Below are 11,586 nucleotides of genomic sequence, written 5' to 3' on the forward strand. Positions count from 1 at the left end.
CCGGACCGGGGACCGGCAACGGGATTGCAACCCTTGGTGTCGCTCCCGCGCCTCGCTCAGCCAGTGAGCAGGAACCGGTCTGTATGTGGGATCCGAACCCCCAGGCGGGAGCGCCGCCGCGCTTCCCAAGCGGCGCACTTATCCAGTGCGCCACCGGGCCAGCCCCGATCTGTCCAGTATTGAGAGAGGTATGTTATAGTCCCCAACTATTATTGTATTGGGACCTATTTCCCCATTTAGGTCCAATAATATTTGATGTATATATCTGGGTGCTTCATATTTGGTGCATATATGTGTATGATTGTTATATTCTCTTGCTGAATTAATGCCCTTAGCATTATAAAATGATCTTTTTTTGTCTTTTTTTATAGTTTTTGATTTAAAGTCTATTTTATCTGATATATCGGCTCTTGCTCATTTTTGGTGTCCATTTGTGGTATATCTTTTTCCATCCCTTCACTCTTAGTCTGTGTGTGTTTTTACAAGTGAAGTGAGTTTCCTGTAGGCAACATATAGTTGGGTCTAGTTTTTTAATTCATTCAACCAGTCTATATGTTTTAAGTGGGGAATTCAGTTGATTTGCATTGAAGGTTGTTATTGAAAAGTATTGCCTTACTCCTGGTATTTTATTGATTTTTTTGTTTGTTTTGTATAACTTTTGTTACAAAAGTTTTTGTTTTGTTTGTTTGTTTTTTGGTGCTTATTTATTTTGTTGTAGGATAAGATTTAGTTTTTTTTCCCTCCTTCTTGTTTGTGTATCTGCTCTACCAGTTGGTTTTATTCTTTCTCATGTATTCATGATGGTGATTATCATTATTTGGATTCCAAATGTCAGTCTCCCTTGAGGATTTCTTGTAGGGCTGGTTTTTTGGTTATGAATTCCCATAGTTCTTGTTTTTCTGGGAAGGGCACTTTTTCTCCTTCATTTCTGAAGGATAGCTTTGCTGGATATAGTCTTCTTGGCTGGCAGTTCTTTTCTTTCAGTTCTTTGAATATATCATCTCATTCTCTCCTGGCCTGTACAGTTTCTGCTGAGAAATCTACTGTTAGTCTAGTGGATTTCCTTATGAGTGACTTAACACTTTTCTCTTGCTGTTTTTAGATTTCTCTTTAACTTATGCTTTTGGCAGTTTGACTATGTGTTTCAGAGAGGATATTTTTGGTTTGAGTCTGTTTGGGGATCTCCGATCCTCTTTGATCTGGAAGCCTATATCTGTCCCAATTCTTGGGACATTTTCAGTTATTATTTCATTAAATAGGTTTTCAATGCTTTTTCCTTTCTCCTTCCCTTCTAGAAACCCATAACTTGGATGTTTGTATGCTTCAGGGTGTCTTGTAGAACTTGTAGCCTTTCTTCATTTTTTTAAATGTTTTTTGTTTGGTCTGTTTGGGTTGTTTCAAAAAGACTGTCCTTGGGTTCATAAATTCTTTCTTTTGCTTGCTCTAGCCTGTTGCTTAAGCTCTTGGTTGTATTTTTGACTTCATTTAATGAATTCTTCAGTTTCAAGAGTTCTGCTTGGTTCTTTTAAAAGATATCTATCTCTTTGTTGAATTCCTCCTTCAGATACTGGTTTGTTTTTCTCATTTTGTTGTGTTGTCAATCTGAATACTTTTACATACAACAGAGTTTCCTTAAGACATGTTTGGAATTCTTTTTCAGAAATTTGTAGGTTTTCTTTTCTTTGTGGTCTGGTCCTAGAGAATTATTGTATTCCTTTAGGAGTGTCATATTTTCTTTTCTTTTTCTTTTTTTCAAATTTCTAGTATCCCTAAGTTGATGTCTGGGCATCTGTTGGAGCAGTTGCTTCTTCTAATACTCTAGGGTAGCTTCTGATGGGAGAGACTCCCTCCTGTAGATGTGCTCTATAGTGACAGTTGGGTAGGGTGTTTTAGATTTAGTTTTGGGTAGACACAGTACTATAGTCTCTGTATGAGTACTTTGAATACTTTGATTCTGTTCAACATCAGAGTTGTCTGTGTGTGCCTCTGTGGCATTGGTACTGGGGTATTTGGCAGTTCCTGGCTGAAGTGAGTGAACTGGCTGGGTCACCAGGGTCATGGGCGATGTCTTGAGCTCTAGGGAGAAGTGCTAGGGTGCCCTGCCATTCCTCAGCAGACATGAGTGACCCTGGGTGGGTTTTCTGGTACCTAGGCCAGGATCAGGTGTCCCTGATAAATGCACTGGGATGTTCTGCAGCTCCCCAGCTTAAATGGGAGACCCTGGGTAGGATTTGGGGGTGTTGAGATTAGGACCTTGGACTGTGAGGGAAACAATGAGGTGCTCAGCAGCTTCTCAGCTGGAGTGGGTGACTCAGTGGCGTCACTGAGGTTTTGGACCGGGTTCTGTACCCCAAAAGTAGGTGTTGAGGTGCCCTGTAGTTGTGCAGCTAAAGGTGATGTCACTGTGCCAAGTCACTATGGCCATAGGTGGGAACCTGTGCCTCATAGAGAGATGCTGGGGTGCTCTGCAGTTTTACAGTTGATGTGGATTGCTCTGGATGAAGTCACTGGGTTCATGGGTGGGGCCTTGCACCCTCAAGAGTGATACTAGGTTGCTCTGCAGCACCACTAGTGGAGTCAGTCACTCTGGGCAAGGTGGTAGCAGTTTTAGGTGGGAATGTTAGCCCCCAAGAGGAATTTGCCTCACTCTGCAGCTCCTCAGCTGGAGTGGGTCACTATGGGTAAGACCTCTGGGATTGAGGGCAGGACCTTGTGTCCCCAAGAGGGATGCTGGGGCCTTCTGTAGCTGTTTAGTTGGAGCGACCACTGTGGGCAAGGCCACTGTGGTTGTGGGCAGGACACTGTGCCCCAAGAGAGATCTTGCATCTCTTTGCAGCTCCTCAGCCTCAGTGGGCCAGTTGCTGTGGTTGTTTGTGGAACCCTGCACCCCCAAGAGAGATGCTAGGTTCCTCTGCAGCTGCTTGGCTGAAGTGGGCCACTGTGGGCAAGGTTGCTGTGATTGTGGGCAGGCCCCTGTAAGCCCAAGAGAGGCACCAAGTCACTCTGCAATTCCTCAGCTGTGGTAGGTTGCCCTATGTGAGGTACCCCCAAGAGAGATGCTAGGTTCCTCTGCAGCTGCTTGGCTGAAGTGGGCCACTGTGGGCAAGGTTGCTGTGATTGTGGGCAGGCCCCTGTAACCCCAAGAGAGGCACCAAGTCACTCTGCAATTCCTCAGCTGTGGTAGGTTGCCCTATGTGAGGTTGCTGGGGGGTAGGTGGGCCACTGTACCCCCAAGAGAGCTGCTGGGCCCCTCTTCAGAGGGCAGACAGCTCTCAGTACTGCTACAGGTAGGGTCTGTGCCCTAGAGATAGGCATGTGGGGCCTCCACTGCATTGCACAGATCTGCGCCTGTCTGCTGGGGCTGTGGAGTGCCTTTGTGTGGCTGTGAGAATTGCAAGGACACTTCACCAATGAGGGTGGGGCCACCAGCATTGGCTAAAGGCCCTGGTAAGTTGGCTTTCTGGCTCTGGAAAGTGTGGGCACTGACCCTCTCTGTCCCAAAGGTAGCCCCCTTCTCTGTACTGGACCGCCTGTTTCCAGGGCACAGGATGCTGAATGGACTTGGGTGCAAGTGACCCAGTGCAATGATGGGCCCTCAGGGCTGTGGAACCACGAGGGCTATTGGACCCCAACTCAAAATGCACTTCGGAATTGGCTCTGATCCCAAAATGAGAACTGCTGCTGCAGGCTGGGACCTGGGGTATGGGGGTGGCTCAGTGTGAATTCTCTCCCTGGATCAATGCAGTCACATCAGCTCCCAACAACTCCCCACAACTCCCCACAACTGGGTGCACAGCCTGTAAGGACAATGCAACTTCCCTTGGTTTGGACTGCCAAGCCCATGGTGCTGTGCTTGCTCACTTCCCTCCTGTAGGCAAAAAATCCTCCTGGGTCCTTGCTGCTCTTGGCTGGAGAATGGGGTGGTCGAGGCCAGGAATTTTATTCCATTCTCTTATGTGACTGTCCTGAGTTTCTGCACTCACTAGCATCTCTTATTCTTCTTTGATGTGTTCCTGCTCTTAGTTATTTCTGTCCAAGTGTTGTTGTGTATTCATTGTTTTCTCTGTCTTTTTGGGACAGATAAGTGTTAGATTTTTCTAGTCGACCATCTTGCTCCAGTCCCCCAGACTGGTTTCTTTCACTCTGTAATATGGATTTAAGTTTCCTCCATGTCTTTTCACAGCTTGATAGCTCATTTCTCTTTAGTGTTTGAATAATATTTCATTGTCTGAATATATGATAGTTTATTCAGTTGCACACTAAAGGACATCTTGGTTGTTTCCAAGTTTTGGCAATTATGAATAAAGCTGCTCTAAACATCCATGTGGAATGTTCTGTGTGAGCATAAGTTTTCATCATCTTTGGGTAAAAACCAAACAGTGTGATTGCTGGGTCATATGGTAAGAGCATGTTTAGTTTTGTTAGAAAGGACCCAGCTATCTTTCAAAGTAGGTGTACCATTTTGCATTCCCACCAGCAATGAATGAGAGTTCCTGTTGCTCCACATCATCACTGGCTTTGGTGTTGTCTGTGTTCTGGATATTGACCATTCTAATAGGTATTTTGTGATATCTCATTGTTGTTTTAATTTGCATTACCCTGATGACATATGATGTGAAACATCTTTTCATATGCTTATTTGCCTTCTGTATATCTTCTTTGCTGTGCTGCCTGTTAAAGTCTTTGGCCCATTTTTTAAATTGGGTAGTTTTTTCTTATTGTTGAGTTTTAAGAGTTCTTTGTATATGTCTTTTGCAAATATTTTCTCTTAGCCTGTGGTTTGTCTTTTTATTCTCTTGATGTTATCTTTTGCAGAGTAAAAATTTTTAATTTTATTGAGGTCTAGCATGTCAATTCTTTCATGGATCGTGCCTTTGGTATTGTATCTAAAAAGTCATCACCAAACTTAAGGTCATCTAGGTTTTCTTCTATATTATCTTCTAGGAATTTTATACTTTTGCACTTTACATTTAGATCTATGATCCATTTCAAGTTGATTTTTGTGAAGGAATAAGATTTGTGTGTATATTCATTTTTCTGCATGTGGATGCTCAGTTGTTCCAGCACTGCTGTTGAAAAGACTATCTTTTCTTGGTTGTAGTGCCTTTGCACCTTTGTCAAAGGTCAGTTGACTGTACTTATGTGAGTCTATTTCTGGGCTCTCTATTCCATTCCATCAATCTATTTGTCTGTTCTTTTGCCCATACCACATTTTCTTGATTTCTGTAGCTTCATAGTAAGTCTTGAAATCAGACAGTGTCAGTCCTCCAGCTTTGTTCTTCTCCAACTCCCCTCTTTTTTTTCTTGAAATTTATTATTATTATAGTTTTGCTTATGTCAGCTTGAGTAAATTCATTATATGGAGCTGAGAGTCTTGACTAATGCACTAAGAAGCCACCAACTAATATCCTTTGCCCTTTCTGTTCTGCTATTTTAAAAATGAAGAAACAAATAAGAAGAGGTTAATAAATGTTTTTGTTGTTCAGAGACTAACTTTAGGATCCACGTTGTTTATACTATATCTAGTACTCTTTCTACCATACTGTGCAATTTAGAGGGTCATCTTAGTCCTTAATGATGTAATTTTTAAATATATACATATGGAACTTAATTGGTTTCTAAAATATTGTGATAGTTATTTTTATGTGTCAACTTGACTGGATCAGGGGATGTCCAGATGGCTGGTTAAACATTACTTCTGGGTGTGTCTGTGAGAGTGTTTCCAGGTGGAATTAGCATTTGAATCTGTGAACTCAGTATTGTAGATTGCCCTACCCAGTGTAGGTGGGCATCATCCAATCTGTTGAGGGCCTGAATAGAAAAGGTAAAGGAAGGAGGAATTTGCCTTTTTCTCCCTGTCTTGCTGTTGAGCTGGGACTTCTCATGCCCTCAACCTGGGATTTACATTATCAGCTCCCCTGGTTCTCAGGCCTTTGGGCTCAGACTGAATTACATCTAAAGGAAGGAGGAATTTGCCTTTTTCTCCCTGTCTTGCTGTTGAGCTGGGACTTCTCATGCCCTCAATCTGGGATTTACATTATCAGCTCCCCTGGTTCTCAGGCCTTTGGGCTCAGACTGAATTACATCACCAGTTTTCCTGGGTCTCCCGCTTGCAGATAAGAGGTCATAGGACTTCTCAGCCTCTGTAATCCTCCATAATTGTGTGAGCCAGTTCTTCATGATATATATGTATATATCTCCTATTGTTCTTTTTCTCTGGTGAACCCTGACTAACACAAATATCCATTATTATGTGAATATCGAAAGATAGCCTTGAACCCTTCTTCCAGTAATGGGGCCACTTGCTTTTATTCCTAAGCATATGGTGCAAATGGTTTAGGCTACAGCTTTGCTGCCATATAACATAGTTATCTGTATAATATTTAAAATTCTATTTAAAGCCACCCTGAAGTAACTCAAGGAAGAGTGAAGAATACTACATGGACAGTACGGCTAGGTTAGCCAAAAATCCATCCTCATTTTTAGAGAAACAAGTCAAACTACAAGCCTTTCTGATAAGGGTTGGTACATCTTTGTTTATTACAGTAGTCTTTGTCTGAAAGGATTGTACCACCTTCCCTCTTTCTTTTTCATATCACAGACCAACACATCTCATCAAGAAAAACAGTGTCAGTCTAATCCACTTGAGGGTGCTATAAGATCATTATGGTATCAAATTTTATACTCTTTGCCAGAAAAACCTGCCAACTAAAGAAAGATTGAGGGACGAGAAACTGTGACCTATCATCTAGAGTCATTTTAGGGTATTTGTGTCTCAAACACCTTCTCCATTTTTTAGTAACTGGCAAATGTTTTGAAGAGATTATTTTAATGTAAATCAGTTTATATCTCATTGTCCAGGACTGATTAGCTTAGTAAGTTTGAGTTACTTTTTCCAAGAGGAAGGATCACTAATTTTAGTTCCAATCTGGGCCAGTTAGTTCTGAATAGACTCAGAGGTGAACATTGCACAACTCCAAGGTGAGGGAGCAGAGTGGTGGTGCATTTACATCATAATCCATGCACGATGTATGTGGCACTCCTGGAGATGTGCAATGTTTGGCCATATGTAGTGGCCATCTGCAGTGCTAGTCTCAGCCAGTATTTCTTCCATGTTTATCTTTGTTTACAAAAAAAGACTGGCAAATAGGGTGAAGAAATTTCAGAATAAATCTATCATGATTGTTTGGGAAAAAATAGTGGAAGGATGTGTGTAATACTGATATGGAATAGGTTAGTGTGCATATTTTCAGCTATGCTGTGGGTTGAATTGTATCCCCCAAAGATTCATGTATTAATCACCACTGTAATAATGTTAGGGGTAAGAAATCCTATTATGGCATTTAAAGGTGAGCCTTTTAAGAAGTAATTAGATTGTGAGGACTGTACCCTTGAGAATGGATTGATTCATTCATGGAGTAAAGGTGTGGTTCTGATGGTTTTAAAAGGAGAGCAAGTGGGCAAGTTAGCTCTCTCTTGCTCAGCCATTCTTGTTATATGATTCCGTGTGCTGCTGTAAAGCCACCACCAAGAAAGCCCTCACCAGATGTGTTCCCTGGAATGTGGACTTCCCAGCCCTCAAACTGTAAGAAATAAATTTCATTTCTTTATCAATTACCCAGTTTCAGGTATTCTGTTATAAGCAACAGAAACGGACTGATACAATGTATTTAGTTATGACTGCTCATCAGATATAGGTGGAGCACAGAGGATTTTTATGGCAGCAAAACTATTCTGTATGATATTGTAATAGTTAATACATGACATTATGCATTAGGCAAAACCCATAGAACTGTACAATACAAAGATGGAATGCTAATATAAAATTAGCAATAATGTGTCAATATTAATTCATAATGGTAATAAATGTAACACACTAACATGTCATTAATAGGATATATTATGCATGTGGGTAGGGAGGGTATGGAAACTATCTGTACTTTCTGCTCAAATTTTCTGCAAAGCTAAAACTGCTATAAAAATAAGTTAAAAAATAAAAATGACTTTTTAGACACCTCAGTAATCTAATTCTTATTTTAAAAAAAGACACACACACACACACTCTTAGACTTTCTAGATTCTTAGTTTCTCATTTTGTGGCAGTATTTCAGAACACTATACCAGAGAATATATCAGGCTTATAACCAAGAAAATTGAAAGTTTAATACCAAATAAGTAGTATTCTTTGTCAATACATTCTTGATTGCTTTGATATGCACTATAGAGACCCAAAGGCAGGAAGGTATTTGGTGTATTATTTGAGGAACAGCAAGGAAGACAGTGTGGCAGGAACAGAGTTGAGCACGGAGGTGTAGGGCTTTTTAGGCCATTGGAGGAACTTGGCTTTTACTATTAGTGGTTGAAAGGTACTTCAGGGTTTTAAGCAGAAGGGCAATAGTGAATCTCAAGAAGAATGACTTTCTTTGTAAAAGGATCACTTTGGTTGCTGTATGGGCTGGAATTGACTAAATACCTATTTATTGCTCATAATAGAAAGGAGAAAGTTTCATAGAAGGTGAAATATCTCTTCTTATTTCTTAGGAAACAATTTCATTTTTTAATTAACCTATCATTGAATAGAATGAGAATGTGAAATGTCTATGGCTGCAAGAAGACTGAGAGTGTGAGCAACTATTACTGTGAGGTAGGCAGTTATCATAGTGGAAAGAGGTTTAGCTCAGGTATCCCAGCTGTTTTTGGGCAAATCATCCAATCTTCCACACCTCCCTTGTCATCTTGTCATTTTTAAAAGTAAGGGGTTGGACATGAGGAACTTTGAGCTGAGAGTGTGAGCAACTATTACTGTGAGGTAGGCAGTTATCATAGTGGAAAGAGCTTTAGCTCAGGTATCCCAGCTGTTTTTGGGCAAATCATCCAATCTTTCACACCTCCCTTGTCATCTTGTCATTTTTAAAAGTAAGGGGTTGGACATGAGGAACTTTGAGATCTAACCCTTAACATTCTCTATTCTATGATAAATACAGTTCAAGTGCTAAAACTGCATGTCTCTCTTTAAGCCACTATGCTTCTTTTTCTATGAAATCGGTATGAAGTTACTTTCCTATTGTATTACAGTGCTAGTAAGTATGGGTTCCTACTGTGCCTGGTCTCTTTAAGTGAATGAAATTTTCTAGTTCCTTTAGTAGTAGTTGGAAAAGGGACCAGCCATAGAAGTCACAGGGAGAGATTCACTGGTCACTGTTAGGAAGTCTGTGTGGCAGTTCAGAGGTAGATTGCATTCTGCGCACTGATACTTAGTTTTTCAAGTGCAGAAATTCAAATCAGGCTTGGAACACTGATAGACACTAACCCAACTAACTCGGCACTGATTTATAAATCACATTGATGTACTGATGGTGAAATATTAATGCTATATGGATCAGAAACTCTTGCTGAGTATCAATGTATTCTTTCATGGAAAGCCAACTTCTGTCAGAACGTTGTTTGTGGGCATGGAATAAGAGCAGAAATAATCTGTTGGGTGATATTAATGACTAATTTCATCAAACCATGTACTCTTATGCATTCATTTCCTCTGTCTGGATATTTCTGCTAAATGATCAAATACTTTGTATAGCTGGGTACCCCCTCCCTCCTGCCCTTTTTTCCCCTCCCTCTCTCTCTTTCTCTCTCTCTTGCTCTTTCTCTCTCTCTAGAGAAAGGAATAATGGGGGGGTGCCCAGGTGTCAGGTGTGTGTGTGTGTGTGTGTGTGTGTGTGTGTGTGTGTGTGTATGGAGAGAGAAAGAGAGAGACAGAGACAGAGAGAGAATGAGACTAGAGGGAGAGTAAGACAGAGAGGAAGGGGGGATATATATACATATACACATATGTATATAATATATAACATATATGTATTTATGTATATATACATATGTGTATATATAACATATATATATATATACTGGTACTTCAAAAACTCATGGAAAGATCCATGTCATCTTTTAATTATATTTTTCCATGACCTTTTTAAGTACCCTCATATAATATTTATACTATATATATGGAGAATATAATTGGTGATATGTATGCGTGTGCTTGTATTGGAAAACTGCTTTCAAATTCAGTTTTCAAAATGTTTTTCACTTCCTTAAAATGGAAGTCCAGTGTACAAAACAGATGACAGCAGAACTACTTGTGCTGAAGCACTGACAGAAGATATTGAGAACTCAAGCCATTAATCCCCTTTCCTCTTTGTCCACAACCTCCCATCCCTCACACCAAATGATGGCTGGAGAAGTACTTTTAAGGAACATTTTAGACTTATTGACAGATTTCTTCTTCTGGCAGCGTTCTATATCATTGATTATGTTTCAGGTTAAGTTATAATCATATGATAATCATTCTTCTCTATGTCTATATTTTAGTTACCCTGGAAATATACATTTCTCAAATTCTCCAGCCACATATACATGCACTTTTTGTTCTGCTTGTAGCCACTTCCACAGGTGGTGATTCTTGTTCAAAATGCTTTGATCTTTCCTGGTTTCACTTTCTAAGAAGGTAGTCATATTTCCAAGTTCAGGAGGGCTCTATTCTTTGCCCAAATAAATTCATTATATAGCCCTTTATGATCTGATCTCTGCTTATGTTTCCTAACTCATTGTCAACCATTTCTATCAATCTCTGTATTCAACCATATAGATTTTTCTGGTATTTTCTAAATACAGTACTCCAAGTTTTCCTTACCTCATAGCTTTTGTACTTGTTTTCTGAAATGCTCTTCCCTCATTTTTTTAAATTTTCATCTTCAGGTCTCAGTTTAAAGGGTGCCTCTTTTTTCTCACAGCATTTCATGTATTACCATCATAACATTTATCATAATTTATTCCTTTATTGATTATCTACCTTCACGACTAAAATATGAGAACTACGAAGGCAGGACTGTATCTGTTTTGGCACATACCAGGTACTAAATAAATATGTTTGAATGAATGAATGACTGTGTACAAATATTTACATGTAGATATCACATTCATTCAGAGTAAGGGATGGGACATAGTATGTGATATATACGGCTGAGCAAGGCTCAGTTAACCAGGTTGGATGAAAGGGGGCCTGGAAATAAACTCCACTTCTAGGCAATGGGACTTTCTATTGGCTTGGAAGGTAGTTATGGCAAACAAAACATGTCATTTGGAAATTATAGCAACACACAAAGAGGGGTATTCCAAAAAAGTACTCCATGTTACAGGTCAACCTGGAATAAAAGTGCTTTCTAGATGGGTGCAGGGAGCATGATGACTGGATTCTCGAGAAGCAGGTAGGTTGATATATTTTTATTATCTTGACTTTAAACAAAGTTTTTTATCTTTGTTTTTGTTTTTTAAATAAGCTCAAATATGACTTAACTGATGTGTCAGCTAAGAAAGCAAATGTAATCTTTTTTTCTCCCTTTCTCCCTCCACCCCCAGGTTTATATTTTGTGGAGTATACTTACATTTATAAAGCAAATATATTTCACAGAATCTAGTTCTCTGTAGTTTCAGGTTTAGCCTAACTTCTTTTTTTTTTTTTTTTTCCTGACCAGTAAGGGGATCGCAACCCTTGGCTTGGTGTCGTCCACACCATGCTCAGCCAGTGAGCAC

The 11,586-nt window shown here is 40.0% G+C and overlaps 1 long non-coding RNA gene across 1 annotated transcript in view; it reads left to right on the top strand.

Moving 5' to 3' along the window:
• Positions 1-11,261, top strand: part of LOC103607653 — a 19,154-nt gene extending 7,893 nt beyond the window's left edge. Inside the window, exon 3 of the long non-coding RNA XR_551985.1 lies at positions 11,193-11,261. This is a non-coding gene — a long non-coding RNA (uncharacterized LOC103607653). The remainder of the gene's footprint in view (positions 1-11,192) is intronic.
• Positions 11,262-11,586: the final 325 nt, after the last annotated feature.

Source organism: Galeopterus variegatus, unplaced genomic scaffold, assembly GCF_000696425.1.
Source record: "Galeopterus variegatus unplaced genomic scaffold, G_variegatus-3.0.2 Scaffold7613, whole genome shotgun sequence".
In the NCBI taxonomy this organism is placed as follows: domain Eukaryota; kingdom Metazoa; phylum Chordata; class Mammalia; order Dermoptera; family Cynocephalidae; genus Galeopterus; species Galeopterus variegatus.